We start from the raw sequence: 12,965 nt of genomic DNA, 5'->3' as shown, positions 1-12,965 counted from the left end.
AGTCGGGGCACGATTCAGGGGGCGACCTAAGTGGGGGGAAATAAAATGAGGGCTGCGATCATTTTTCTTTTCCAGCTCCTTCTATTCTTGGTCTAACAGTCAATCTACAGGGACAAGCCGTGAGCTCTGCCCCCCACCAGTGTCCCACCCTGCCAATATCTATGGTAAGCACACAAACAGTGCTGACTCACAGCCCATATTGTGTTTCCTCCCTGTGTATGAGCGTCTGTGTCTCTCTGGTGCTGACAAATATTACAGTTTCAGATTAAAGGAGTGAATATTGTGTGTAATCCTTACACAGATATATTTCTTGCTACACTTCTGTCCTCCTTGACCTCTCCCCCTTTTATTTCTGTTTTCTCCTCTTTTGTTGTTCTCTCCTTATGACAATGTTTCCTCTCTTTTTTCAAGGATAATGTCTGTTTTTGAGGGAGCAAAACATTTTTTTTAATTTAACCAACCTTGTACCTTCATGCTTCATACAGTCATACTGTACAAGGAAATACGTCTTTGACTAAAACCACTTTCTTAGCTAAGAAGCATTAAGACACACCCCTTCTGTACCTGTTTTCTTCTTCACCCCTGTCACTACCTGTTTCCCTGATAGTACCCCAGTAATCCATATCCAGCATATGCTCAGAGTCATAGCCTCTTTGTACATACTCTGTCATTTGCTCTTCACATTCCACTCTTAAATCATTCATGCTCCTCTACCCCTTTTCCTCCGATCCTCTTAAAACCTTCTGCCCATCTTTTCCTCAAGTCTTAGACAGATGGCTTGCTTGGGTCCGCTTATGGAGCAGATCATTACATGCTGCTGAAACATTGATCAAATGGTTTTCTCTGACACGGCAGCATCTAATCATGCAAGGTCAGACCCTTGGGGGCCAGTTCCCATCACTGAAATTATACCCACTAGCACATCATATGCGATTTAAAGTAATAGCCTTAGGCTGACTGCAAGTTTTGTGTGTTTCAATACTACAGCTTTGGAGTGTGCATCTTTTGCTGTGGGTACTTTAACAATATGTTTTTTGTCTTCCTGAAATTAAGGATATATATAATATCTTCCAACAAATTCAGTCCAACATTTTGATAAAATGATCTTAATCAAGAAATTATTTAAACACTTCGTTTATCAAAACATCAGCTTGCATTTTTACTATGAAAGGAAAATCCCTGACTTGGGACTGTCAGTGGCCCTAAATAAAGATGGAGGGAGATGAGAGTGGAACCCCAAAAAAGCAGTGGAAGAAAAGTCAGCGAGAAGGAAGGACAAGAGTAAAAGGGAAAAAATGAGACCCAGAGAGAATGTAATGGCATGAAGGGAACAGCAGTATGCAGTGGTTAAAGGAGGAGGATTGTGCACTGAGCATGCCCTCAGAGATAAATACTGTGCAGCAAAAACAAAAAGCAACTGAAAATGATTTCCGCTGTTATGTCACAGAGAGATTAAAGATAAATCGTGCTATATATAGTCTGCAGGAGGTTACAGCTAGCTACAGGAGCCAGAGTCAAATGCCACAGTAGAAAAAAGTAAAACCATGTGGAAAAAGAGTCTGATGGGAAGTCAGATTCACTTTACAGAAAGACTGAGCGGAGTTTGTTTAAAATCTTAACTTTGCCCAAAGGAGTTCTTGCCGCTCACTTGTACTTGGTGTGCTGAGCAGCTTTTGGTAAAACTAGAAAGATGCATTAAATCAGAAATGTCCTTTTCATATCACATATTAAAAGATTAGACATGCGACAGCTCCATCAAATGTGAGATACTCAAGAAAGTTGAGAGAGGGATCAGAGATGACAGGACAGGATCAGCGTGAGCAATGGAAATGTTTGTGAAAGACAGACACAAGACATAAGCTTTAACTCTGCTTCACTGGTACCTTCACGCATCGGACCGAAGACATCAAAGAAAATTCTGAGCTGTTAGACGTGAGGAGGAATAAAATTAGATTTACTACACGGCTGCAAGTGTGGGTGTTCATTGGTTCAGCATATTTCATAGTTATCACCCAAATGTCTGAAAAGAAGGACATTTTCACTCATCACCCCGGAGGAGATGAGTCTGGCTTCTCTGAAAAGGAAGCAAGGAGGGTGACTCAAAAGACAGACGAGGAATAAAAACATGTCATAATAGAGAAGAAAATGGCTGCTCAGTGTGTGTGTGTGTGTGTGTGTGTGTCGAAATGAGGTGAGGTTGGAGAAATAGAAACATGACACTGTGGAAGGATGGGAAAAGAAAATAGGGTTATTGTGATGAGAGAGTGAGAATTGGAAATGGAGACAGTGGGGAAGGTGGGAAGAAAAGAGTTGAGGACAGAGATCAGAGTGACAGAAGAAGAAAAGAGAGCAAAGATGTGGTCGATAGAAGGGTACAATTGGCTTTTTCATCTCTGAGTTCTGGAGGGCTTGTTTTGAGGGTCACTGGAGAGACCATCACACTCATGCACGCATACTCTCACACACACTGTCCACAATTGATCTGAGTGCTCATTTTCAGTCTGAGGGATATACTCAGATTGGGCATGTGGTGAAAATTCATTTATTGCTTCAGTACATGAACAACTTCATTTTTAACCACCTGTCTTGCCTCCCACTGTGGACAAAAGAGAAATACCAACAAAGCCTATTAGACATTTGTCCAGTTTACAGCTGGGTAGGTTTTCTTGAATGTCTCCCTCTTTTAGGCTCTGTCCCCTCTTTAGCGTCAGTGCCTGTGAATGTGTGGGTGCCAGTTCGTGCCTGCTAAATATCACTGGGATTAGCACTGGGGGCTTAATTAAAAAGCAATTACCTTTGGTCGCTGTGGGCGACGCTTGGCAGAGAGTAGCTCCACTAATCTGGTGGATGGTGTGAGGGACCCTCAGCATACAACGTACACACACACACACACACACACACACACACACACACACACACACACAAACTGTGCAGTTGTCAGCAGAATTAAAGGAGGATTAAAACAATTGTTAATTAGTGAAGTGGTGTGGAGGCTGCAAGGGTAGAGCAGGGGCCGTAGGGCACCGCATTCCCCCTTTGCCTCTCATAGGCTCTGTGTGTTCATTGATGAGGTCAAAAAAGGGGCAGATAATATGCCCAGAACCATATTCTTATTTTTGTGAGATGGCCACTAGGCAGGCGCTCTGTTTCGCTTTGGCTGTCTCCCCCTCTGTCGTTTCCATTTTTGCTCTCTGAAGCCCTAAAATAGTTTAGCACAGTTAGCGCCAGTGCTAATCTTTTAATTTTAAAACTCCAATTAGATGTCTCTAATGACAGTAATTAGATCATTTCTCTGAGACTCTGAGTGCCCTTCAAAAACCATGTATGCTTGAAACAATGCAGGGGAATCTACCAGCAATATGTGTGTTTGCACATGGGTGGTGCACGCTCATTTGGCAGTTTATTAGGCACACCAAGCTAACTAATCCTCCTTTATAAAGGTGTTATGGCTGAGTTTTTGTTGAAAATGTTGTACAGTTGTTGCAGCTATGTTGTCATTTTGGAGGATGTGTTTTGTGCTGCTGTTGAATTGTACTGTGTTTAACTGCCAAGTATTTTTTTTATTGTTTTGCCCACCCCATTTATATCAACAATGTAATTTCCTCTACACCAACGGTAACAGAGCTGTCTTATTGTGTGTTTGCAAGCTTCTCACAGGAATAGTCAAAACAAATGCAGCTACAGTACCAGATTGTGGTGTTTTGTGTTTGGTTATACTGAATGTAGACTTTAGCCACATTTAAGTAGTGGGTTAATGCTGGAGGTTTCAAACAGAAACAGAATTTGAGTCTAAATGTTGGTTTTGGTCCTCACAAAGACATAACTACATACAGTGATGTTTTTGTGTTTGTGTGTGTTTATTTTGTACGTGCCCTCAGGTTTGTTGATTTGTGGTAGTTCATCAAGATTTAATTTTGGATTGATGTTTTCCATCCTGGCGAGCCCATTCATTACCACTGTCCACTCTGGGAAATACACACACACACACACACACACACACACACACACACTTTGGAGCACACCTTTACCTCTGGCTGATGTATCATAATTGTCCTCTGTCCTCTTTCCATCCTGCTTACCTCTATTTATAGCCCATCTTAGGCTCCGCCCTGGTGGACAACTAAATGATTGACAGAGCAATCGACAAGCCGCTGGATCTCTCAGCCTCTGTCCTTCCTCTTGTTGACCTTCCCTCTGACATCACTAGTGACTGACTGTCTAGTTTCGCTCTGTACTGTCTGTGTGTGTGATCATAACTCAGTCGGGATGGCCTTAATACCCTACTGCTAAATGTCCCCTCTCACACAGAGCTAGAGTATCCGGCTCACAGTGTGGGGTCTGCCCCATAAAAGATACAAGATACACTCACTCCTTAACTGTGCGACAACATTAATTACTTTTCCTTCACCTCTTAACCATGTGTCCATCTATTAACTAGACTGTCACTTTCTATTCAAAATCTGCATGAATGTGCAGTAAAGAAAACTAAGATTTCAATGTATGGCCGTAAATTCAAAATTCTCTGTGTTAGTGCATCGGTGCGTTCTTAAAATAAACCATCTGTGTATTCTCTGTTTACCTTATCACTCCATCAAGACTATTGTTGTTCTCTGAATGCAAAATGGAGAAAACTGGCAACGCCTGAAAAGGTCATCATGACACCAAACCATCCGAGAAGCATTTTGGATTCAGCATCACAGATGAAAACACTGCGGATGGTTCTTAACCCCAAGTGCCTGGGCACAGGTGTTGCATCTGTTATGTTTTTAATGAAACGTATGCAACCATAAGATAGACCAGACCTACTTGCAAAATGAAGTGAGACCTTCATTTTCAGTCAACATGCATCAGCACCCTGGAGTTTGTCTGCACCGATCACTAACTCTCCACCAGTGTTACCACTCAGTCTCCTGTTAGCACTTATGAGATATTGGTTTTTAACTTTATAACATTTGTTGACAGAATGGAGAGTTTACTGTCTCAAGATCAGCATAAGCAGCAGTCTGACAGGGTGACAAATTGGGCATCACAACTATCTAAAAGTGCACGCATTGGGAATAATTTTAGTGTCTGCTTAACTGCATCTCTAAGTGGATATCTATTGAAGTACTGTCATTCTTTCTCCCCATCTTATCCACCCATTGCATTTTAGAGCTTTGCGGACTTGTCCTGTGTTTTCTCAAATGTTTGCTGTTCTTGGTTTTTGCTTATTTCAAAATTTATCAAAAAATCCTCCATGGACACATAAATTGACGTAGCTCTAATGTGTTTCTTCCCCACCTATGTCCTTCTCCTGTGGGATCCTGAGCTGTTCCCATGCCACATGGGATGCTATATGTTATCCTTCCAGCATGCTCTGTGTTAGCCTGAGGTCCCCTCCTTTCAGTTAGAAGTGCCTGCTTAAATATCTATTCATGTTGATGACTTGGAGGTCGCGGTCAACAGCTCAAACATCCACCTCGTCTGGCTCCTTTTAAACTTCTGACTGTAGTTGAGGAGGTTGAACATAAATCCACTGCTTATAAAAAGCGTTGCCATCGGGCTCCGCTTCACTTTTCCACCTCACACCTCATCTTATTTCATTCCTGGCAAGATCCAAATTCTGTCACTTAAAACTGTGGCTCAATCCATAGAGGTGTCTGTCTGTACTTTTCCATAGCAATATTTAACATGTTGCATTTGAAAAGTGATGACAGAGATGAGGAGAGTCACAGCATTAATAAGGTGTGGGCTTCCTTGTGTAAGGGTTACAATAATATATAGCTAGAAAGCACGAATTGCAGATGCTGGTTGCTATGACAGTGTCACTGGCAGTCAGTGCGATGAGAAAAGGGACCGGCGAGCAGGAAGGTGAGGTGAAATGAAGAGGAAAAATAATGAAGGGACAAGAAATGTCATCTTACCCTACACATGCAGCAGGGATATGCTTTGGTAATTTGGGCACAGCTAAAAAAGTGCTAGAGCCAGTATATATATATATATTTTTTTAAAGGTTGCAGTTTCATAACGGGCAACGGGGACTAAGACTGACCGCACAATACAGCTCTGACACAAGCTGTGCCCCTCACCACTTCACCAGTGCCTCATCAACCATGTTAATGCCTTACCAGCTTTTATTTTTAGGCCTGAAGTCATCATGTCCCTGTTATAGATCTTTAATTTCTACTGTTCACAGCACTTGAGTGACTTTGTTTGTGGTTAGAGTTGAAGTACGAAAACTAACGTGGGTTGTATTAATATTTTCTAGTACTTTGGTCTGTGTACTTTAGAAAATTAATGTGAAATCTGAGTGCATTACTTTTCCTCATTAGGATTACAGTGGCGATTAGTTCTGAGCAGGAGAAACACCAGCTAAGCAGAAATGCGAGCAAGTCAGGAGACGGGGGCCAGAAAGCTCCCGAAACAAGTGGCCTGAGTACATGAATCAATCCAAATTACAGTACCAGGAAAGTTTCCATTTTTAGGTCAAATTTCAGGCCTGCTACTGCCAGTAAAATGTTTCAGAGAGAAGAGATATCATTTGGGCTCATTTGTAGTCTGCCTTTTGGAGACCGCCCATTGTTCATTCTCAGCCATTGAAATGTCTGTATGTATTTTAATGGCTTCAATTATGACAAAACTGGCTTTCACTGAATGCATTAAGGTAATTATGTGTGACTTCATTAGTTTCTCCTGCTAACCCTTTCTGTGGTTATGAGCTTGGGTTTCGTATTAGAAACAAGACACTGTGCAGCCATCGGAAAATTCAAATGAAGCGCTTCCTGTTTGGTCCCATCACTGTGGGGACCATCACTCAGCAGATATGACTGTTTGACCAGGCTGACGTACAATTTACAAGAAAGATGCTCAAACGCAGAGTTTATCCTTGGTAGATGCAAATCTATCTTTTTTTGCCTAATGAGGCAAAAAAAAAAAAAAAAAAAGATACAAATGAGTTATTAAAAAAAAGTCCACAGCTAAATGAGATGCTATGGACTTAGCCCTTGGATGTGAATTCACACGGAGTTATAATACCCAGGCAAAAGTCTCTTGGGCATTGCAGGCCATATTGCTGATATGATCCAATTTCATCATATGAAACAGTTTTAAGTCTGATTGGATGGCTCCCAAACCCCACAATCATATTTTCCTAGTAGTGTGAGGTATATTGGCCTGACAGCTGTGTATTGCTTCTGAAAATTGCATGTATAAAGGGACTGAATTGGAGAGAACAAATAGTCACAGTAATGGAAGATGGACTCAGTTTTCCTACGCTGCTGTGAGTTTCATTCATTTCTATTCTCCAACTCCAGTACAGAACAATCACAGGAGGGTGTTTTGTCTCCATCTACTTTTTCATTTTTCCAAGATTTGTGTGTGTGTGAGTGTGTGTGTGAGTGAGTGGCCTGATGTTCCTCAGTGACGGTGACATTGTTGCCATGAGACTGCAGCGTTTCCTCTCTCTAAGCCCACTTGTTTCTTTTTATACACTCGCACTGACAGGCCTGGGCCTTAAGCAGGTGTTAAATCAATTTAGTTCTCCAGCCTTTTCATAGACATGCCACTCATCACGTAATTGCTCAGTTCACTAGTTTACCTTAATTAACAAACACACACATACATTTAGACCTGCACACATAGCAGCTGTGCCACTCTTTCTAGTTTGTCATAGAGCAAACTAGATTCCTTAACGGTTTCGACACTGGAGGTTGTGTTCGTGGATTTAACGTAGACCGGCTGCAAACTAAACACATCACATAGACTTTCTCTCAAAATCTCTATTTTTCTTTCTGCCCGTGGCCATACTGTAGCATAGTCAGTGCTTTCTTAATGCTCGACTGACATTTATAAGTGGCTGCTTCCTTTATGAAGATTAAGCTGTTTCAGGCCATGATGTACTCAAATCACAGAAATGGCAATTATATTCTGGACATCAGTTGCTTAAATGGATTGTTTCTTCTTTATTGTGATGTGTACTGAGAAGGAAATCTTGTCATACTTAATAACTTTATTTTGAAGAACACAAACTTATAGTTAGTCAAAGAAGTTGGTGTAGAAGTATATTAATGGGGTTTTATGTTTATTTTCCATGTATGATGGGTGTGTCTCAGCGATATACAGCGGCAAAAGCTTGCAATTGACAGCAGTACGGCCGGCACCAGTAAGACATTCACCCACAGGAAATCTGTTTTTGGGTATTTAGCTGGGATTTTGTGGTCCAGTACAGCTTTGATCTCTCAAATTAGACTCATTCCTGAAAGACAATTATTAATGGCTGTTTTTTTTTTTTTTTTGCTTAGCTAATTTCTGTATATGTGTATGTGTCAAGTTATATATACTTGACTTGACTTGACTTGCTGATTCTCTGCTACGATATATACAAGTCACATATACAGACTGTAATATTTGAAAGACCTGTGTTTCTGCTACAGATTATAGTAATTATCCTTTTCTAAACTTTTGTGCTCTGCTTCTTCTACTCAAGGTCTCACCTTCCAGCTGTTTCACTCTCTCTTCCTCTCTCTTACCGTCCCCTCAGCTCATGTCTTCTCACAGTAGAGAATCACTGTTGTAATTACTGTATCAATGAGGAAAGAATCTGAATTGATGTCATTCGATCTTTTATTTCAGCCTTGGGGTATCGTGCATTTTTCACTAATGTTGAAAGTTGATTCTGGTGTGTTTTGTCATGCTGCCTTCCTGTGACATTTTGTTTTATTAATGCAGTCTTGTTTTATGGGATGGCCTTTGTGATAATATTATGTGCTGCATATTTTTGTTGGCAGGTGACTTGCTAACATGGTGATTTGAATATTTTCAGTTCAGTTGACGGATGGCCTGCTAGTTCTTCTGGACACTGAGTAAATTTTCTGATCTTTCATTCATGAAACTCTTTTGATAGTGATTGTTTAATATATGAAATACAAGGTACAACCGAGGCAGTTGATTGTTGAAAACAGTGTTTGACATTTAGACTCTAAAGTGTTTTTATCGATGTAAAACATTTTGATATAGCACGTGATATGAGATACAGAAAATGTGATCCATGTGTTTTCTTATAGTTTTAACTAAACCACCTGCACTCCACACTTACCAGTCTGCCTGTGAACCTGTTATTTTTAACAAAGCTGCATAACCAAATCTAATTTTAGAAAAAACAAAACAAAAACAAGAAATCGGCTCCCTCCCTCTTTTCTGTGCAGTAACCCTGTTTACTGTAGCAGATAGCAGACTTAATAAATACTAATCCCGTTATGAAAAATACAACTTTTTATTGATGTAGCTGCCTGTAAAACATTCACAAATCATCAAACAGTTGCCATTGCAGCTGCAAAGCAGGAAGAAAAAGCTTTTGGGTTTTAGACTGCAAAATTCGAAGTGCACACTGAATGACCACGATTTTCTGTCACAGTAGGAGATAAGAAGCAGTTAATCATGGCAATTACTCAAAATGTTTTGTAAAAAAAACATTAAAAAAATAAATAAGTCCACAAATAAGTCTCTAGCTTTGATTTCTCTGTATTATTTGTTTTAGATTTCGCTCTTATAAAGCAGTGCCCCAGGCCATTCACATCACTGGCACAGATGTTATACCCTTGTGAGACTGGCATATGCCTTGTGTCTGCACCATAGCACTGCAATGTGAACAACAACCTTCTTTGAACCCACGCACGTACCCTGGTTCTGAGTCGCATCTGGGCGTAGAGACACATTTCTACATGAAGTCATCTGAGTACACCCTACAGCATGGAGCCTGTATCTGTTTTTGTGCAGGAACAAGTGTCTCCTTTCTACTACCTCTTTAAATAGTTGCTGCACATAAATAAACCTAAGCATCTGAATGACAAAAACACATTATATGAGCTATAGGACATAAAATTACTCATGCGACATAGTGGATTTGGAGGTTGTTGCCAGAGATCATGCATAATGGTCTTTTATCTGTATGCCTGTCAACTTTAGTCATTGGTTCTTGCTGAACTTTCACAGATCGATTGTAAACATGATAAAATAAACTAAATGCTGGTGCTGCCGAATGTTTCAGCACATAGCAGTAGAGTTTATTCTGTCAGTATATTTTGGGAGCTCATTATCTGGCCTTGGTGTGTGCTGCAGTGTTAAGATCTTTGCCTCTGCCAGACCACAATATGTAAAAACTGTAAAATCTAGTGAGACGCCTCGTTGCACTTGTCCTAAAGCTTTTAGAGAACTCTTTTGAGTGTGAATCAATACTGGCTGCTCTGGAAGGGAAAAAAAAAAAATCTAATGCTGACCATTATCCTGGACCATTGCATTTACCCTGTGCAAAATGTGTTTGGATATTTGTTGTGTGTTTGTGTGAAAGAGAGAGAGAGATGAGGTTCTCAGAAATGGCTGCTATTAGTGTTGTGTCAAATTTGAAACCGTGGAGCGTTGCATCGGGGAGATGGGGTCAAGTGGAGAAACATGAATGTCAGATCATCTGTGAAGACAGCGCGAGTCCGTGCTTGCGTACGTGTGTGGCTGTGTTTACTTGCAACGTGATTTAGAGACTGGGCTTTAAGTCAAGCCAATTACTGCATCACAACTCTCCCAGTCAGGGTTAAGTGGACTAACACAGAGGCATGAGGCATAAATCACATCCCACCATCACAGTCCTACTGGGTGTGATGATGGCCATGATGGTGGGAGTGAGGTAATGGAAAAAGTAAGTGGAGAGTTGTATATTTATTATATTTTTGTTATAAAAATATAATCCAGTAATGTTCTTTGGTGATGGCTCACTCAGTCAGGTTGTTGAGTGGAGATAGCCTTGAAGTCTGTGGTATTGTTTTATTTTTATTCACACTTTTTTTTTTTTTTTTTTTTTTAAAACACTGTTCTCCATGCTTTAAGCTGACGGTCAAGGCCATCACACACAGAGAACACACTTTTTTAAAAGTGTGTGTGTTTGGAGGACTTGTGATGTAAACATCTATCACCACTGGTGTCCTGGATTCTTCAAAGTGTGCTATTATTTCATTATTTTTAGCCTGCAAAAAAAAAAAAAGCATCTCCACATATTTGGTTCAATTACAAAGGCTGCTATCATCAGGGAGACAGCTCAGCTGTTCAGGCTTCATTAAAAAAGGGGAACAGTCTTATTTTATTTTTTATTTTTTTTAAGCATTGCCAGTCAGAAGCATGCAGATGCTGATATACAGTACACAGCTTTGCAAGCAGCTAAGCTGTGCTAATCATATAAAAGCAGCTGACCCATTATGTTGAGGACAGCACAGCCGGAATCAAGCACCTGATGTCGGCTAATGGGGCTCCTCATAACATGAGTTTTAATTTACATCATGTCATGAATTTGATTTATACACCCATATTCGATCAGCATTACTAAAGGGGGAAGATATTCTAACAGTCCTCTCAGAAATGACTAATCACTTCATATTATTCTGTATTTCTGGACTTGAGGCATTTCTGTCTTTCTCATTCTCTCTGCCTTCTACTTCACTGATTATGTGTGATAAAATGAATTTAAAGGTCTCTTGTTGCAGCCATTGCAGCCTTAGTGCTTTACTTTGTTGTTTTCCTTCTGTTTTACAGTATGCGCGTTGGCACTATAAAGTCATTAGTTCCCATTTTGCCTTTGGCTGGATTCTGTTGTTTCCAACCAACTGTTGCAGATTACCGAATCTGTCAAGAAACTAAAAGTAGAGCCGTGTTTGAAGCAGTCGTGCCCTTTTCTCTGCTTCTTGTTAATGCAGCTGCTAAAGGAACAACGGGTTAGAGGAGGGTTAATTGGGTATCAAAAGGTGAGCAGCTGCTGACATCAGTCATACCCACAAGCACTAAATAAATGCATGAAAATGGATCTTAGCGGCCATCTTGCACTTACCCCAGACAGATATTACTGCTACTTAAAAGGATCCGCATTAAACATTCTGATGCATTTCTTTAGCATGTTAAACATTAAAGTTCTTATCGTTGCTTTTAGAAATGATGTATAACATGAAAGGAGATGACATGACTTGGAAGGTTATTTCATTTATTTTTAGTTGAGAAATTTCATTTTACTGAAATATCTCAACAACTCTTGAATGGACTGAGATCAAATTTGGTATTGACATTGATGGCGCCCAACAATTGAATCACAAAGATTTTGCTGATCTCAGACTATTTTTCATCACTGGGAGGTCAGTGTTTTCAGTTATCCTATGATATAGATATTTACTAAAATGACAAAAAAAACAAATTCTGTACAGACATGGATGGGTTCTGTAGGATATAGTGTATACTAACGACCTAGTGCCACTGGGAAGTTGCTTTTTGCTCTATTTAAAGCACGTACAGCTGTAATACAGCTGTGCACATCTGTAATAACAGAAGAGTCCATGATAAGATGAGCCTTTTAAACAAACCATGAAATTGAGAACAAGTTAACAACTAATCCAGAGAATCCATTCAAACAAAGAATAGTCCATTCACATTAAGCATAAAATCGATGTCATGCCAACAATAGAAAGTTATCAGTACACAATAAATAAAGTCATTTAGGATGAATCGGAAGCATAATGTGTGGTTCCTTCAAAACCTATGAAGGAACCTATGAAGGGATGTGTTGATGTGTATGTATTGGTGCTGTGACTTCCAGGATACAGTATAAACACACACAGATCATTTATTTATTTACTGCTGTGTTTTGCTATAATGGCAGTCGAAGTTATTGTATCCTGGTTTATCGTTACAAGTAGCAGCGATTCTCTGTGTTGCTTTCCTTTGCAGTTAATTTGCTCTATTAATGATGTGCCTTTTCTCCGTTTGAATGATTAACAAGATTCATTTTTGCACCTATAATAATTCCTCGCTCTTCGAAGCTGTAAATGTGTCTGCGTATGGACTTTTTCGCTGCGTTTCAAGCCTAATGTGTACAAGTGTTTAGGAACTAATGCATATTTTGCTTTAGTTCACCATAATTGGACAGGCCTTTCATCTCTCGCTGTCGCTGCTTTTGAAAA

General features: G+C 40.1%; 1 protein-coding gene across 6 annotated transcripts in view; it reads left to right on the top strand.

The window, feature by feature from the left end:
• utrn (utrophin) overlaps positions 1–12,965 on the top strand; it is a 148,154-nt gene that overhangs the window by 60,612 nt on the left and 74,577 nt on the right. The window lies entirely within an intron of this gene.

This window comes from Mastacembelus armatus, chromosome 24 (assembly GCF_900324485.2).
Source record: "Mastacembelus armatus chromosome 24, fMasArm1.2, whole genome shotgun sequence".
Classification (NCBI taxonomy): Eukaryota; Metazoa; Chordata; class Actinopteri; order Synbranchiformes; family Mastacembelidae; genus Mastacembelus; species Mastacembelus armatus.
Note: the sequence above shows the minus strand (reverse complement) of the source record. Positions and strands in the feature narration are given on the sequence as shown.